Source organism: Fukomys damarensis, unplaced genomic scaffold, assembly GCF_012274545.1.
Source record: "Fukomys damarensis isolate Sample0158 unplaced genomic scaffold, DMR_v1.0_HiC HiC_scaffold_30, whole genome shotgun sequence".
NCBI lineage: Eukaryota > Metazoa > Chordata > Mammalia > Rodentia > Bathyergidae > Fukomys > Fukomys damarensis.
The window spans coordinates 66,727,022-66,746,108 of NW_022900942.1; the positions used below are offsets into that span (position 1 = coordinate 66,727,022).

General features: G+C 37.4%; 1 protein-coding gene across 3 annotated transcripts in view; it reads left to right on the forward strand.

Moving 5' to 3' along the window:
• The first annotated feature begins 16 nt into the window (after positions 1-16).
• The window catches only part of Ankrd12 (ankyrin repeat domain 12), a 92,449-nt gene continuing 73,378 nt past the window's right edge, over positions 17-19,087 (forward strand). For 2 of the 3 annotated variants that reach the window (XM_010638648.3, XM_010638650.3), the window contains exon 1: positions 17-166. The gene's annotated coding sequence lies outside the window, so the exon portion shown is untranslated. The remainder of the gene's footprint in view (positions 167-19,087) is intronic. The other variant, XM_010638649.3, reaches the window with a different exon arrangement.

Consider the following 19,087-nt stretch of genomic DNA (forward strand, 5'->3'; position numbering starts at 1 on the left):
GTCGGAGGCTGCGATCGAGGTCGGAGCAGCGTTGTGGCTGACGCGTCCCCGAGGATCCCCAAGCGGCGAACGGACCGAGATACAAAGAGGTTTCGGAAGCCCAGCTGACAGCTGCTTTCGCAGTCACAGGCGAAGGTGGTTCAGCATGGGAAGTTCGTGGTGTTGCGTGAGTTGACGCTGTAGGAAACGGGTACAGCACTGCGGTCGCTGGCACTGTCATTCTCTCGGGACATCCGTGGCTCCGCCGCGAACCCGGGTGAAATGTGTTGCAGATCCAGTGATCCGAAACGCTTTGGGATTATTTCTAATCCCGAAGTTGAAGTGACCGCGCGTTTTCAGGTCTATTTATTTTGAAACAGTCTGTGTAAATTGTAAAAGAAGGGGAACTAGTTAAATACCTGTTTTTAAGTAAGTCAACTGTTTATTAAAAACATATGCCGAAGTAGGCCGTTAAAAATCTTGGACTCTGATCTGTTTGAATTTTTTCAATCCTTATACAAAGGCTTTCCTGGAGATTAGCTCAGAACTGGCAGGACATAATGCTTTATTGGTGCCAAGTGGCTTAAAAGCAAAATGAGATAGTGTTGACTGTGAAAGATGAAGACATTGTGTTAACTGATCTTGTTGAAAAAGGTCTTAAATTTGGGTTAAAAGCAAAAATATATGAGGATTTGAAATCTTTCCCCCAGACATTATAGACAAGAGAAAGGTTTTGCCACTTAAGAATCCTGTATGATTGATAGAAGCACTAAATTTCTAAAGCTCTACAGACGGCTTGAAGCAGGCCAAGCTTAACTATTCAGGGAATGTGTTCTATTTTAGAGATAGGCAAGGTGTCAAAATGAAGGAAAACCGGAGTGGTAAGTGAATTCAGGGAAGAAAAATTGGTTCGAAGTAGGATGCCTTTAAAGGTGTTAATCTCTTATTGTTTCCATAGTCATCGTTAAAATTCATAGTCAGAATTGTATTTGAGGGCCTGGGATTTAGGTCAGTGGTTCTGCTACCCTGCCTTGCAAGGAAAAGGTCCCGAGTTCCATTCCTGGTAACCAAAAAAGAATAGTGTTTCAACTGAGCAGAGCTGGAAAAGTGGAAATCGCTGGGTTTATATTCCGTGAAGAATATTTAAAGAGGAGTAAAAGGAACAAAACTGTTCAGACAGGAAATAACTCCATAGTTGAAAGTACATTTTACCATCTCTAATACTACTTCTTTACTCTCCAAGAAAAAAAGGCATAAATGTTATTTGGAGATAAGTGTCCCACCAGTGAAGTGAATTTAAAAGATTTTTTTATTGCTTATTGGTACAGTCTAGGTATACAATACAGTTACATTCATTACTGGGATCCTGTACCTTCACATGACAGGTCTTGGTTCTCATTTTTTTCCCCTTGTCCCTGTAAAAGATTTTTTTAAATCAACATTGCAGTGTTATTTTTCTTCCTGTACAAATTATTGTAAAATATGAGATACACTTCTGAGGTAGAATAGAGAAATAGTAATCAGTTAGGATGTTTGGAAAACAGTTTTCTGAAAAGCATGCAGAACAATTGTAAACATTCACTTTTTTGTTATTAGTAAATTTTCTTTAAACCAGTTTTATGTTATAAAAGCATTAGTTCAGTCTAAAAAGAGAATGGTTGGTGAGATTAGTCATTTCCATCATAGTCCATAAGCGGTTTAGACTCTTTTTCTCTATGTAATTTTAATGATATTGAAAATGTCTATTATCAGATAGGTGTGAAGACTTTCTCTATAATTGCTTAAGAGTTCTGGACAATATTTTCTGTCCTGGAATTTGTTGCTGATGTGTTGTAAAATGTTGTGCCTTGGATATTGGCCCTTAGAACTAGACGAGGCCTCAATTTCTTCTAATCGATGTTCTTCTTGTTACAGATGAAAAAAAGGAAGGCCCAGTGAGGTAAAATGACTTGGGGTTAGTGTCTGGTTAGTTAAAACAGTCTGGTTTGACCTAGGGGTTTCTTTCTGTGAGATGCTACCTTACCTCTTTTCTTTGAAAGAAGCTTTTTTGTTTTGTATTTGTTTTCTTAATTTAGGGAATTGCTGTGTAGTTAGAGGCTGGTCTTGAACTCACTATGTAGCCCCGCCTGCCTCAGCCTCCTGAGTGCTGGAACTACAGGCATGCACCACCCTGGTGCTTGGCTGGAAGTAGCTTTATAAAGTAGTAGAAAGAACAATGAAATGCATGTGAGAAGGCCTGGGTTTAATTTTTTTTATTGGTACATTTTAGGTATACAGTAAAGTTATATTCATCATTGGGATCTTGTACCTTTACATGACAGGTCTTGGTTCTTATTTTTTCCCATTCCCCTGGCCTTCCTCTACCCCCTCCACTCTTCCCTATTTACAAAGACTTTGTTTCCATTTATTTCCTTTTCTCTTATTTTTTCTTTTCCTTCTTACCTTTCCCCTACCCCTCCCACTTCCCCTACACCTTTAGACCTTTTCTTCCTGTTACACTATCAGTTATACATTTTGATACTTATTTACACTTTTCCTGACAGTGCTTTTTGACAAATCACATTAACAGTTAGAAGCTGACTTTTTTAATCTGCAAAAAATAATTTTCTTATATAATTTACAGGGTTGTTGGTATAAATGTGAATACTATAATATGTAGAGACCACAGTTCATACTGTACTGTAAACTTTTTTACAGGTAAAAAGTAGTGGTACGATTATTAAAGGAAATACAGTTTTAAAAATTGTATATATGTATATATGAACACCGGCATAGCAAGGTGTTCAGAGCCCTAAGTTTTTACTTCGCCTTGCTTTGTTTTCCAGCACCTACTATTTTACAGATTATAACTCCCTGCCGATACATTATCTGATCCCCTCTTAGTTCTAATCTTAGTAAAGCTGCTTAGAAACATTTTAAATATTGCAGTTGTTAAAGCCTGCTTTCCCCAGGAGAGTATAAATTTTCTTCATATAGCATTTGAAAACATTTTTGTATATCCTCATGCATGCATAATCTGTTTCTGTTTAACAGACAGTAGGTGTTTGAAAGTAATAGTGAAAGTATCTTAGTGTTCCTTCGCCTCTTGCTAGTTTCCAGATATGGCAATAGCAGGAAATAATTTCCTTTATAAACTTGGTTAACGTCTGGTAGATCTAAAGCATAGAAATGTTTAAAAGAGTTTTTTATTTGCCTTTGATGTTAAGATTAAAATTTTTTCTAGTATTTTTATTGATAATACTGTAAGTCAATATATCATAATATTACGTGGGTTATCAGAGTATAACATTGAAAATAAAGGTGTTGCTAATCATACATTACTGAGCACTTAGAGTCTGTCAGTCTGTATTCAGAGTTTTAAAGTGTGGTGTTCAGATAATTTTTATAACCCTGTAAAATAAAAAATACTGTTGCTCTAGCTATGGCTGAGAAACTGGGTTGTAAATAGTTAGGCAATGTTAAATATTCACCAGCTAAATAGTAACAGATTCCATTGTCCTCTTTCCTAAACCATTTCTGTGTGCTTGGCCTCTGATTTGAGTGGTGAGTTGGTTCTGAAGAATCTTAAAGCAGTGTTTTTTAATTCCAAAGCCATGAAAAGTGCTTGGACCTACTATTCCACCTAGTACTAGGTAGTCAGAAAAGAAAAAATTAATACCTTAGCATCACAGGAGATCTGCCACCTTACCTTTTTATGAGATGCCATTAGAGTTGTTGCTGCCATTGTTTATATATTAGCTGTCAGAAGCAAATTATTCTTACCGGCTATAAAAGACCTAGTTTTTAATGTTACATTTGGCTATCGTGACAGACTACACCTTTATGTTCATGTCATTCCAAAGAGACATTAATTACAGCAATGGAAGGAAAAATGGTACATCAATAGAAAATTTGAGTTTGTTCAGGCTAGAGAATAGCATCCAAGAAAGACTAGATTTCTTACGTATTGAAACCCTCCAAAATTCTACCTACCAAATTTAAATTTTACTTCAGTCCTTAAAAAATTATATTTAAGCCTGACTCAGTAGTACATGCCTGAAATCCTAGCACTGTGGGAGGCTGATACAAGATGATCGCAAGATTGAGCTCAGCCAGGACAAGATCTTTTCTCAAAAGATAGGAATTGGGGATGATTCTCAATGTCTGTTAGGCCCAGGGTTCAATCCCCCCCGCACAAATTGAAAAAAAAAAAAAAATGTTGGGACACAGAAATGCTCCAAATTGAGATGAGGAAATGGGGGAAATTAAACTACAAGTTACAGGTGGAAGTAACCTCTTTATCTTTGCCATTTAAAAATTCTGAAAAACTTTAAAACAGCATCATCTTTGGGAAGTCTCAACACCTGCTTATTGCACTAAGATTGATTTAAAATAATGCTGTAGTAGTCTGCCCTTTTGGTTATCAGCTTGTATTTAGTATTTTGGCCACAGTTGGGGTCAGTATCACAAATATGAGCTTTTTTCTAACTACCTTATTTTCCAAATGATCTAGAAGTACATGCCATTGCTTCAGCAATTTCTTCTTCCTTCTGTGTAGGAGTTTTATCAGCATTTTGACTTCCAATAGAGAATGAAAACCATGTTTAGCTCTTTTCTGTCAAGAAATAGCTGTATTGACTCAAGATAAAAGAAAAATAGTACCTTAAAAATTCCAGTGCTTTGTAGATCACGAAGTGCTTTTTATATCCAATTTCTTTTGAATGTTGTAACTGTAGGATGGGCAAAACAAAGTTTGTTGGCTAATCTGATGATATTAAGCCATGGATTGAATCTAGATTAAAATTATCTGGAGTAATAGTCTTTTTCGAAATTCACTCATGAAAGAGAACCATTACCAGACCTAGAAGAAGAAGAAAGACCTGTATTTTTAATTTATTTCACACCAAATTTATGTTGTATAGAGCTTTATTTCTCTTCTAATAAACCTCTTAAGTAAGGTAGAAGTAAACATTAAAAACTCTTTATACAACTCCACTAAGAAGTGATGATGGTTAATGATATTAAAGACAACTAGATAAAATTTCACAGTTGCCTACCGAAATTTGCATAAGAATATTATGACTAGAGTAAAGCCTTGGCTTGCACCCAGTGTTCTTATACTAAAGTCTCATAGCTTGAGTTAAAATAAGGCCTTTTTACCAGAGTTTAATTCTCACAATTTGGAAATACTTACTAATCAAGGGAATGAACTTTATTGAGCTTTAATACACTACTAGGAACTATTAGTTTCTTTTTTTGTGGTAACAGGGATCGAACTTAGGACCTTGGGCTTATAAGGCAGGGCCATGCCACTGAGCTAAGTCCCTGACCCTCTGTAGATTGTTTTGATATATGATGAGAGTAGGTGTCTCACACATCTGATTAAGAAACACTTCAGGGCTGGGGATTTAGCTCAGTGATTCCGTGGCCTGCCCGGAGTTTGGTCTCCGGTAACAACAAAAACAAAGAAAAACAAAAACACTTCAAAAAGTTGTCAGTTGTGTCTTCAACTCCACTACATTTCATTACTCAAGAACTAACTTGAAATTTAGGAGTTATGTTATATTTATAGTTACATTTATAGTTGAAGTGATCATCCAATAGTGGTTATTTAAAAGCTATCCTTGTCTTCCAGGATTTGTAAAAACATCTTAAGAGTGAACCAGAGACATCCTGAAAAATGGGCTGCTCAAGTCAAACAATTAGAATAAATTAATCAGAAGAAATATTAACCGGGTTTAAAAAGAATGAAGTAGAATATTCTGTTTAAGCTGTTGTTGAACAGGACAAAAAAAAACAAAACCCTCTTTACCAAGTTTCTGTTTGTTCTGGTGTTATTGAAAGTACAAGAATGGTTGGCAACAAACTAGCTTACTCATCCTTCCCCTTGTCCTTGTTCCACCTTTATGACTCCTCCTCCTTCAGGTGTAGTGTTCTCTGCTTTGCAAATACCCAGTACAAATAAATCTGTACTTATATAGGTCCTTATATAGACTTGCTCATGTTACTAAATGTAAATCATTACCACTCTCATTTTACATTTGACGACTTTTATCTTGGTTGTAAAAGATACTTAGCTAGAGGAAGTTGGATCATTAGTTAATACACTGGGAAAGTCATTTGCATTTTCTCTTCTGTAAGTTGACACTTCATATCCTGTGGCCATTTTTCTCTTTGTTCCTTGCTCAAAACTTGTAGGAGTGGCAATCAAGAATTTAATATTAGGGCTGGGGATTTAGCTCAGCGGTTCGGTGGCCTGCCTTGCAAGCGCAAGGACCCCAGTTCGATCCCCAGTACCAAAAAAAAGAATTTAATATTGTAATATTTCTATTACGATTCTTGCATAACAAAATTAATATGTGCTGATACAACAAAAATATATAATAAAAAGGTTAACAATTCTTGAATCTCCTTACGCACACTCTGTTAGACACTATTACTCTTCTGTATCTTCTGTCATATTTAATCCATTGTTTATCTTTTGCATGATAACTTTTACAGTAGCACTGTGCCCTTCTCAATCCCTAGCACAAACCTCTTTCAAACTCCTGCCTTATTGGAGTGATGACTCTTTAAGTTCTCTTACTGGTCCACTCACACTTACAGTCCAAGGATTTCCCTTGCCTCTGGTTTCTGTACACCCTTATGTGTTTGCAGAAAACAGTGAAGACCCTTTGAGCCAGGAAGTTGGAGTCTTGCCCTTGAGTCATATTGGAGATGAAGTGCTAATTGACAGGCAGAATTACAAATACTCAATAGTCTAGAAAATGTATGAAATTCAAACAGGAGATAAGATTATTGGGAAGCTTCTTAAATTTTAAGGTTTTTGGCCCTAGTAGTAAGCCTAAATCTGAAGAAGTCTCTGCTTTGGGGATCTTAACATCTACCAAGAGGAGATAATTACTTTAGACAAGGATGCATAGATAGGAAAAGACTCTGTTTTGAAGTTGTAGACTGTTTTTGGTGAATATGTGTTCAGAGCACAGGACTTGTGGGCTTCAGGCTCTGAAATAGAGGTTTCCAAAATAGCTAAGGATCACTGATTGGGAAGTTTGGGTTCAGTTTTGCTGTGAAACTTTTTAACTCTTAAATGGTATTAAATTTCTTTTTTAGGCTCTTTATAATATATTTCTTTTAACAGATCAAGTTGTTTATAATTTGTACTGTCAGTGAGATTTTTCCTTTTCTCTAGTTCAGAAATACTTGTGTGGTTAATCAGGAAATGTTTTACTTTAAAAACAAAACCAAATATGTACTTACTTTCCCCACTGGGGTTGGATTTTTCAAATCCTGACCTTTTCGTATTACTTTGCTATTACTGTTTGAATACTGTGTAGTGAATTTAGTCTGCTTCAGTCCCTTTTTAGCTTATTTCTCCTTGTTATCAGCATTTTTGATAGGAAAACAGCTTATAATTCTTAATTGGTCTGGCTAGAAGAGATACCATGACATGTACTGTTTACCTTAAATAAGTTTAGAGAGTATTTTCCTTTGAGTACCCTGGGATATACAGTTAAGTGCCCTGAATTCTTGCACGCAACAGTAGGGGCAAACCTGTGGCACGAGTGCCTCAGCCAACAGTATCACTGAAAGCTCTCAAAGGTTCTCTGTCGCTGAATGGGGAAATAGGTTTATAAAAGAGCGTGAATGGGGGACAGAAGGTGAGGGAGCAGGTCAGGATCAAAGTAAGGCTCAAACAGTTCAACCCTTGTATGAAGTTACGGAAGTGACAATTTTAGGCTGTAATGGAGTAGTGTAAAGACCCACATGAGTTGAATCAGAGTGGGAGAGGTGTGGTATGTAAATTAGAACTTGTTTCTGCTCTCCTTAGCTCTTTTGTAGGGTACTGACTGCAGCTCTCCATAACTGCACAACTTGGCAGAGATAAAGAGGTTTCTTGGGATCACAGGCTTTTATTGAGAAGTAGTGATTATTCTAAAAACTTCTGCTTTCTTTAATGACCTTTTATCCAAGTCTATTTTATTTTATGTACTACAGTTAAAACTACACCCATCACCCAAGCAATTAGAAGTTCTTTTTGTTTATTTAATGCTAAGGTATGTGTGCGTCTTTTATAAGAAAGCAGTAAAAGGTGCGACTTGTGATGAAGCTGTGAGTAGTAGTTAGAATGTTATCAAGCTTTTTCATAATTGTTGTGTTGGATAGATTGTCTGTAATAGCGTATCTTTTGTGGGGGTGGGAATGGGAGCAATATTAAAATACCAAAAAATGTTTTTTAATTTAAAATACCTTCCCTCCCTGTTTCCTCAGTCCCCATGTGAATTCCTGTCCCTCTTTTTCCACAGACTTTCCCAACAGTGGCTTTCCCCTCCTCCAGTCCTATGTAAATCTTTTTCTTCCTTCATTGTTCCAAGTGTGACCTGTGCTATGAAGCCTGACCTTGTCCATCCTAACTCTGTTGTGCATTGTGTGTGACAGTTTAGAGCATCTGAGTAGGAGAGTTGGGAGATTTGTACATATGCGGTAGAAATACACCTTGAAATTGAGTGAAAAGAAAATTAGAATTCAACACTGCATTAAATGCAGACCAGATTTGATAAAGTAGATGTGAGAGATACCAAATAAAATGATCACTTTAGGAAATCAGTCTCGTAGCAGCAGGGTGGAACAAGGGATCTAAAAGGAAGTGAATTGCTAACTCATTTTGATTAATCCCCCATCCCTACTTAACAGTTAGATTTTATTTCACCTAAGTTTACTAGTTTGCAAGAAGAGAAAGATGATAGCAAAATTCTTAATGGTGAATATTTCTAGATTTTCAGCATTTGGGAGATTGTGTCTGGCCCCTTTCTGAATATCAGCTTTTCCCACTGTTGAGAGTGAAATGAATGGGTAACTATTGGTTTTCTATTTCAATGCGGGCGATTGATTATCTTCAGCTTCCAGGGCACAAGCTGCCTGGCTATGCTGTCCAGGCTGTCCAGCCCTCTGCTGGTGCAGGGAGGGTGCAGCAACTTAGACCTCTGGAGTGCCAGGAGGAGGCCCTTACTTCAAAAGCTCATTGAGAAATCTCAGGTCCTTCAAAGGCATTTATACCAACCCTCTCTGTTGCAGAGGAAAGTTTGAAATACCTGACTTTTCCTAGAGGGGAAAGCATGAGCATGTGTGTGCGAGTGCATGCGCGCGCGCGCACGCACACACACACACACACACACACACACACAACCCAGGGCAAACAGATAATTGTAAACAAAATTGCTTATATTCTTTTACTTAGAAACTCTAAATATATTGTTAGAATGGAGTCCTCTACAATCAATTTCTCAATATAAAAAGTCTTAAACTTCTGTAATATCTAATGAAGTAATGAGAATTTTGTTCTATAAACATTTGAGATGTTGTTTAGTTATTACAAGATAAATATAGTAAATGCTAATTGTTTATTTCTGACACATTTTTACTTATTGTTGGAGCTAAAAATCTAGCTGGTGTTTGTCACGGTTATTCTTCTACTCCATCTCACAGTCTGATATATTTTAAGTGGTCTAATCTGTCATCTACTTCCTTTGAAGTCTGGCTTCCAGAGTTTCACCAAAGGTACCTTTCTAAGCACTATTTGAATTATATCTTACCCTTTTAAAAGTCTTAAGTAATGGTTTTTGTTGCTATAAAATTTAATACAGTGACAAGGTGCTTCATGATGTACTCTTTTCCTGCTTTTTTCTCCTCCTTCTCTGCCTCACTGTGCTTTAATTTTTTGCTGACCCTGTATGTGGCCTGCTTTCTTTTGGGGCACGTGTGCCCACCTGTTCATTTACTTATTCCTCCTGTGCCCAGCCCCATCCACATCTGCCTACCTCATAGCCGTCCCCAAGCTTTCAGTGTTTTTTCCTCTTCCTCACCCTCACCCAGTACACATGCACCCAAGTGGACCCATTCCTTTGTGCTCCTGTTGTATTTATGTAGCATTTATTATGTTGTATCTTCCCCCAGAAAACTTCAGGCTAAGATTGTTTTGTTAGTCTTAATTTCATTATGGAGCTATAGATGCTTATTAAATACTAAATGAAAGAGTGATTCCTTGAGCAAACTGAGGTACAGTTGCCAAGATGAAATACTCACAATTAAGTAATTTAACATCACAGGTTAAATTTATTTTTGCTGAAGTTTTGAGAATTAATTCTAGACCAATTGCTTATTAAATATGCTTTGCATGATTCATCTATATTGAGAAAAGGGAGGGATGAGATTTTTTTTAAAAGTAGAATTTTAAACCCTGAATGGACCTTACTTAAAAATGAGAAAACTGAATCCAGAGTTTACTAGGGATTTCATGTTACAACTAGAACCTACCTTCTACTGCTTTCTTCTTCCTTGTTCTTTTCCTCCTAAATATATTTTGCTTTAAGCTTGGCTTGGATTAGCAGATTTGAGTTGTTATTCATTCAAGCAATTGGACTAAGTATAACTCTACACTGTAGGCTTACCTTTGTGGAATTTTAATTATAGTTAAATCAAACTGACCCATTTATAATTTACTTTGTTTAATCTTTTTTTTTTTTTGGTACCAGGGATCGAACTCAGGGCTTTGCGCTTGTGAGGCAGGCACTGGAACCACTTAAGCAAATCCCCAGCCCCATGCTCAGATTTTTGAAAGGTGCAACATTTAGCAGCACCAGTCAGAAGTGCAGCCTATACTTCTGGATTGAGCTTCAGTCTTGAATCTTCTGCTTCTTTCCATGCTCTGGTAATGGGCTTAAAAACTACATAAGAACTTTTTACTTCTTGCCTTCTGCTGTTGTATGAAGGACTCTTACCTATGATCTCATTATTTCCTCTTGTTCTACCTAAAATAACTGTAGATCTTCAGAACAAACCAAGTAGAAGTGAGTGGAAGAGTTCCCTAGCTACAGCTTAGGGGAAATGTTTTATTTCTTATTTGCTTATTATCAGAGTAATTCATATTTATTCTAAAAGATAAAACTATATAGAACTGTATACAAAATTTCTTAAGGACATTGTTTTAAGGACATTGTTGGATGGTTTATTGTAAAGGATTGGGAATGTTTGTATTTTTTCTTTTGGTACTGGGTATTGAACCAAGAGCCTCGCATATGCTAAGCATATGCTTTACCCATGTTTGTACTTCTGTCTTCATCTTTGCATACTGTTCATTAAATTTTATGATTTTTTAATGTTACTAATTTGGCCTGGAATGCAACCATTAGAGTCTTATGGGAAAATGTTAAAGAACAGCTGCCAGGAAACGTTATGTTGAAAATTAACTATTACTTACTTTGAGAGTAGTTATCTTGTGATAAAGGACATGAGTTTGAAGCAAGCCATTCTCACTTTAATGGTTTAAGTAATTAAGAGGGAGGGGCGTCCCATTTAGATCTCAGAAGCATGATCATTTATTTTGATCATTGTGTGAACATCATAGAGTGTACTTAACAGTTCTACGTGGTATAGTCTTTTGCACACCTAGACTACATTATACTAGTATACCACTGTTATATATGCAATTTGCTGTTAACTAAAATATCTCTATGTGGTACATTCATGAGTAGATACGGATTTTGTCACTTCTAATTTTTAACTCTTTAATTTTTTTACCTTTTTAAAATCATTTGTCAATGCCCTTTTGGGAATATTTTTCATCTTCCAGCTCATAAATTCTTTGGCTTATCCATTCCATTATTAACCTTATCTGTAGAGTTACTTATTTCAACCTTTACATGTTTGTATTTTATATTTGATTGTATGTTCCTGGTGCTTGTTATCAATCTTCTGTCTCTTTGAAAATTAAAAATTTTTTTCAAAGCCCTCATAAGTCTATTCCATTAGTTACATTTTATACAGTATAGATTTCACTTGAGTTTAAATTTTAAATACAGGCTGGGCATGGTGGTGCATACCTGTAATCCCAGCACTCTGAAAGGCTAAGTTAGGAGGGTTGCAAGTTCAAGCCAAGCCTGGACAATTTAGTGATTTAGCAAGGCTCTGTCCCAAAATAAAAAACAAAAAAGGCTGGAAATGTAGCTCAGTGCAAGGGCCTTTGGTTCATTCCCCAGTACCACAAGAAAAAAATTTTAAATGTATGTTCAGTAAGATTTGAAAAAAAATTCAAACAGCAGTAATACCGTCAGATATTTAGTTTTAATGAAAAGATCATTAGTTCCTGGCTGTGGAAGGGGTATATGTGTGAACAAAAATGGAAGCAAGGGACTCATTTGGAAAGTTTCTGTAATATTTTTTTCAAGGTGGTGGCTCAAGATTAGGATTATAGCTACTGAAATACAAAGATACAAATTTATCTTTTTGAAGAGATGGGTAGTTTCATTTATTAAAGTAGAGAGGATGGTGGATAGGTAAGTGGTATAAAGGAGAGATTTGATAAGAAAAATCAGGAATTCTCTGTAGTCTTTTGGTGTGGTGTGCTTGATGGGCATCTATCTTACTTTTCTCATTGCTGAGACAAAATACCTGATACCCAAAGTTAAAGAAAGAAATTTTGGGCCAGGGATTGAGCCCAGTGGTGCCGCTGCCTGCCTTGCAAGTGCAAGGACTTGAGTTCGATCCCCAGTACAAAAAAAAAAAAGAAGAAGGAAATGCTTATTTGGTTCAATTTGTAGCAATTTCAGTTCATAGTTAGTTGTCTTGTCTGGCTATAAGGCAGGGTGGCATGGCAGGGGGGCCTCACGGAGGAGAAACAGTTATGATGGGCAGAAGGCAGCAAGTGAGAAGTGACAACAGCATCTCTCTTTCTGTCCTCTGTATTCTATCCAGGATACCAGCCCTTAGATAGCACTCACACCCAGAGAGGGGCACCCTTACTCCTAGCATCACACCATGAACCAATCCCAGCATCACATCCTTCATCCCAGGATCACATACTCTAGATCCAGCGAGCTCTGAAAAGCCATACCTATGACTGACTGTATGAGGCTTTGGGAGGACATGTAGATGTAAACCATAACAGCATCCATGTGAACAGTGTGGGCAGTTGGACATACAAATCTGGAGCTCTAGGTAAGGTCTAGGAACAGATAAAGGTTTAGACACTAATAGCATATTAATGATATTTAAGTTAGGTTTTCTGACTCGCATTCAGATAATTTGTAAGTTAGAAAATAGAAAGGACCCCAGCACCAGGTGCGGAGGCACCCCAGCTTAAGAGGAGCAGTTTTTAAAAGAAGCAGCAGTGGTGGTTTATTGCATGATTTTCAGCATAAAAATAATCATAATTTATTTAACAAGATTTTTTTTTTCCTCATTGAGTTTATTGGTACTTTTTAAGTATACAGTACAGTTAACATTTATCATTGGGATCTTGTTGATGACTGATCTTGGCTCTCATTTTTCCCCTTACCCCAGCCCTCCCTTCACCCCCTAACCCTCCCCTATTTACAAAGACTTTCTTTCCATTTTTTCCTTTTCTCATATTTTTTCTTTTCCCTTATTTCATTTCCCCTACCCTTCCCACGTCCCCTGCACCTTTAGCCATTTTCTTCCTATTTCACAATGTCAGTTATACAATTTGGATCTTATTTACACTTTTAGTTTTTCACACCAGAGAAACTATTTGGTATGTACACATGTGTGTCTTATTTATTTCACTTAAGAGTATGGCCTCAGTATTTAACAAGATTCTTATAAATTGATATTAGAACCTGCCTGGCTCCCCAATGTTTTGGGCATGCTAACATTTCCTTGAATGTCTTTGTATATACTGTCTTGACACAGTTTTGTAAATGCAACTGTATGGTAAATTCCTAGAAGCTTAATACCTAGGGCAAAGACTGTTTTTATTTTGATGGTTTCTGCCAGATTCTCCTCTGACAAAGAATCCAGCTTTTACTGTACTAGCAGTTTATAAGAATGCTGCTTTTAGGGCTGGGGATTTAGCTCAGTGGCATTGTGCCTGTCTTACCAAGTGCAAGGTCCTGATGTCGATCCCTGGTACCGGAAATTAAAAAAAAAAAAAAAGAATGCTGCTTTTCCTGAACCTGTGCCAATACTTTATTTTTTGTCAGATTTTAAGTGAGTTGTGTTGTTATTTTATACTTTACAGTTATGAGTTTCAATTTCTATGTTTATGTGTTGTTTTTGTTTTTGAACTGTTTCCTTGTCTTCTGATCTTTGTAGTAAGTTGTTCATCTGCTTTTGTGTGTGTGCATGCAGATGCTATAGGCACACATGCATGTGTGTATGTGTGCTTGCATGTGCATGTTTTTTTGATTTGCAGTCTTAGCACTTTTGTGGTTTAATTGTTATAGTTTCTTTGATCTAGATAGCAGCCTTTTTATTTACTTTTTTGCTTTTCTTTTTGTAGTAGTAGGGATCAAACCCAGAGCCTTACAGGTGCCAGTTAAGTGTTCTTCCACAAATCAACATTTCCATCCCTTTTATTTATTTTTTATTTAGAGGCAAAGTCTCACTAAATTGCCCAGGCTGGCTTTAGATTTGCTCACCACCTCCCTCAGCCTAACTCTGGGGTAGCTCTGGTTATAGGCATACACTACTATATCTAGCCAATACAACATTTTTTAACTTGTCAGAAGTCTAAAACTCATTTGATTGAGAGTTGCCAGGATAATTTTGAAAAAGAAAAATAATCAGTATTAGAAAACTAAAACAAAAAATACAGTATCATATTGATACAAGAATGGAAAGAGTAGTAGAAATTCCAGAAAAAAGACTCAATTATAAAAAGAAATAAGGCTGTGATTTTTTTTAAGAATTGGTATTACTGGGAAGAGTTAAACATCAAAACAAATGAAAGGATAAATTTCAGTAAAGAGAAAGTTTAAATTTAAAAACAAAGGAAAGGTTTATAAAGGAAATTACAGGAATTAAGAATGTATTTATCCTTATCCATTCATCCATTGATAGATATCTGGGCTGTTCCCAAGATTAAGGTATCACACACCATGCTGCTATAAACGTGTGTGCATATATTGGTGTGCTAGGGTGCTTTTAACTTTCAGGAAGGTACCAAGAAGGGGAATAGCTGGGTCAAATGGAACCTCTAGTTTTAGTCTTTTGAAGATCTCTGTACTAATTTCCATGTTAGTTGTACCAATTTACAACAGTGGAGAAGGATTCCTTTTTCCCCACAGCCTCACCAGCATTTGTTACTGGTTGATTTCTTGATAGCAGCCATTCTTTCTGGAGTGAGGTGGAGTCTCAGCATTGTTTTAATTTGCATTGCTTGCATGACCAGTGATATTGAACATTTTTTCACATATTTATTTGCTGCTTGTACTTCTTCATCTGAGAAGTATCTTCATTCAAATGCACATTTCTGGATTGGGTCTTTAAATTTGGGGGGGGTATAATTTTTTTTTTTTTAGTTCTTTATATATTCTAGATATTAGTCCTTTGAGAAATAGCTGGTAAGAAATTTTTCCCATTGTGTGGGTTGTCTTTTCACACTGTTGGTGATTTCCTTTGCTGTGCAAAAACTTTTTAATAAGATGAGATCCCAGTTGATTCTGTGATATTTCCTGTGCAATTGGGGTTTTGTTCATGAAGTTTTTGCATATTCCTGTCTTCAAGAGTTCTAACTATTCTATCTTCTAGCAGATTTAGTGTTTCTGTTTTAATAGTTAGATCTTTGGGCCAGGGATTTAGCTCAGTGGTGCTGCCACCTGCCTAGCAAGTATAAGGTCCTGAGTTCAATCCCCCATACCCCCCCCACAAAAAAGCTAGATCTTGGATCCATTTTTATTTTAGTTTAGTGCATGGTGAGAGATATGTGTCTAGTTTTAATCTTTGGCATATGGGAAGCCAGTTTTTCCAGCACTATTTATTTATTTATTTGGTACCAGGAATTGAACTCACTTGCTAGGCAGGTACTGCACTGCTGAGCTATATCCCCAGCCCCTCCAGCACAGTTTATTAAAGAGGCTATCTAGGCTGTCGTTCTTCCAGTGAAGGTGTTTGGCTGCTTTGTCAAAGATACAGTAGCTAAGTATGATTGGAGTTGTTTCTGCATCTTATGTTTTGTTCCACTGATCCTGAGGTCTTGTTCTTTTGCCAGTACCATGGTGTTTTATTCACAGTGGCTTTCTAGTATGGTTTCAAGTTGAGGATTGAGATGCCCTCTGCCTTGCCTTTGTTGCCTAGAATTGCTTTTGCTATTCTAGGTCTCTTTTGGTTCTAAATGAATTTTAGGATTTTGTTCCCTATTTCTGTGGTTCTGTGAGGTACATGCTAAAGAAAATTTGTGTGTGTGTGTGTGTGTGTGTGTGGTGGAGTAATACTCTGCCATAAAGAAGGTTGGGCATCCCCTGCCCAACGCAAGGTCCTGAGTTTGATCCCTGGTATCCCCAAAAAAGGTTGAACTTGAGACATTTTTTAGGTAAATGGATACTCTTTGAGACCATACTTTTAAGTGAAATAAATCAGAAAAATGTGTTTAAATATCACATTGTTGCTCGTGTGTGAGAAACCTAAAAGGTAAATAAGAACCAAAATGGATGATAGCTATTGGGAAGTAGGACGAAAATGTTCAAATGAGAAGGGGAGCAAGGGAATAAGGAAGGGAAAAGGGAGAAAAAAAGAACAAAAAAATGGAAACAAAACTTTTTTATTCTTTTTCTGTGTCAGGGGTTGAACTCAGGACCCTCTGCTTGCCAGGCGGGCATTGTGCCACTAGTGGAGCTATATCCCCCAGCGCTGAAACAAAACTTTTGTAAATGGAGAGGGAGAGAAGGGCTGAAGGGGAGGAGGGAAATGGGGGGGGATCAAGATGTATTATATAGAGGTATAAATTCTGTATGATGAATGTGATCATTGTGTACATCAAAAGTATACCAATGAAATTAATTTTTTAAAAGGATGTGCTTGTGTTGTACACTTTTGTTCTTAGCAGCATTATTTATAGGAGCCAACAGGTGAAAACAATTTTTAAGTGTCTGTTGATAGATGAAATGGATCCATAAAATGAGTTATATCCATACAGCAGGATAGTGACCAAGCTTAAAAAGGAAGGGATAAGGAAGATCATATTGTAGCATGTGTCAGAATGTGGAATTCATCATGCTAAGTGAAGCGAGCCAGGTAGAAAAGTTCAGATATTGTACAGTTTCATGTATGTGAGGTACCTAGAGTAGTTGCGTTCATAGTAAAAGAAAGTAGAATGGTGCTGAGGTTTTGGAGGGTGAGAGTGGTAATGGTTGCACAACAGCACAGGTATATTTAAGGCCACAAAACTGTATACTTTAGTATGATTAAATTGGTAAATGTATGTATATTTAGTCACACTTTTTAAAAAATGCAACAAAAAAGCATAAATTTTCTTTGTTTACAAGTAGGAAAGTCATATTACCACTGTAGAAAAGGTAAAGGATATTAACAAAATTCTAAAGAGGAAGAATAGAGAATAAATGGCTACAGTAGGGTAGAAAACTTTTTAATATTGGGAAATTAAACGACCTAAGCAGCCACCAGAATATGAACTAGTATATAGACATGAACTTGGAAATAAAACAGAAAGAGGGCAGGGCTTTAGATGGAAGTGAACACTGTAATAAAGAGTCAGTGTGGAGAACCACACCTGCTCCCGACCCAGCTGCCATCGCTCAAGCGCCGGAAGGAAGCCTGGGCCCCAATCCACCGTGGGAAGGAGAGCCAGGCCTGCTCCCGACCCAGGCACCATCGCTCAAGCGCGGGCACCCCTGAACCCCCATAAGCACCCCCCCACACACTCTCAGACCTCCTGATTATGCCAGTCTTTGGACCCACTCTGCAAAGACAGAGGTGGTCATCAAGGGTATTTTTCTGAGTTCCCAACTTTGAACATCTTTAAAGAAAGGGTGTGGGAAACCTGTAATAGAACGTTGCGGATTTCAACCATTCAGAAGGATGGGGAACTCAATGTGGGCCTTGCAGCCCGAGGTCAGTCAGCGTCAGGGGGTTCAGCCATCAGCTAACTGAGATCAGGGGTCTTGCGTCCTCGCTCTGTCTGAGCCATTAAATGGTAAATACACTATATTGAAATTTTGTTCACTGCAGACATATTCTGGACTGCTTCTTGCTTTCAATTTAATTCAAATGATTTAAGGGTGATAGACTAGTGACTACCACAGGTGGTCAGTGTCCAAGTTGTGCTTGATCTTAAAGTGTTGCTGATTGTATCAGTTGGGGTAAAGCATTGCTGTTGATTTGATGAGCTGTTTTCTCTGATGTTATGAAGATGAGAATGTCTGTGGGTCGTTAGAGACACAGAAGCGAGGGTGCAACTATATCAGGAAGATTTGGGTGATAATCCAGAGATTAAACCAAGGACAGTCCGACAACAAAAATAAAAATGAGAAAACACTTAAGCAAGACACAAGGACAGACTTCCAGTTCACCAATGGCAAACAGTAGGGCAAATGAGGATGAAAAGGCCGATAGTGAACCACCAGGACACCCTGAACTCAAAGCACAGGAAGTAACAAAACAGATCAATCAGGCTCTAGAAAAATTCAAAACAGAAATAATTTCCCAGATAACCATAGAGATAGTGAGCAAAATGGAAGTCGTGATTCGAGACTCTAGAGCAGAAACTGACAAAAAAATAGATGAGCTCAGGACCATGATAGGAGCCATGAAGGCCCAGCATAAGAAAGAAATGGAAAAAATAAACGCCCAACATAGGAAGGAAATGGAATCCATAAAACAGATTCAAACAGATATCCAGGAGATTAAACACTCTACTGAAAGTGTACGCAACAGAAGAAAAAAATGCGAAGATGGGCTCTCAGATATAGAAGATAAGATTGCAGTCAGTGACCATGAAAAGATGCGGCTCTCTGGGGGGACCCCGTCCCGCGGGGAATAGGAGATGAGAGCCACCTCTTATTTGTGGGTCATCAGAGGCCGATCCGATCTTGAATGTCTGTGGAGGAAATCTTTAAGAAGTTAGAGTACACGGCCCAAGTCTGGTTTCTGATCAAAGGCGCTTTATTGGCTCAGCAAAACGATTATATACTGTTATCCCAGGGGGAAGGTTCAGCAAGCTTATTGGACAGTTCAAGCAAATCAATCACATGAGTCACTCAAGCATTTAACCATACAGCAATCAGTATTTTACCAAATGTGGGGAGGGGTAAGTGGGAAGGCGTACATCAACAATTAACCCTATGCAATCTTTAACTTCACAATCCCTAGGGGCAAG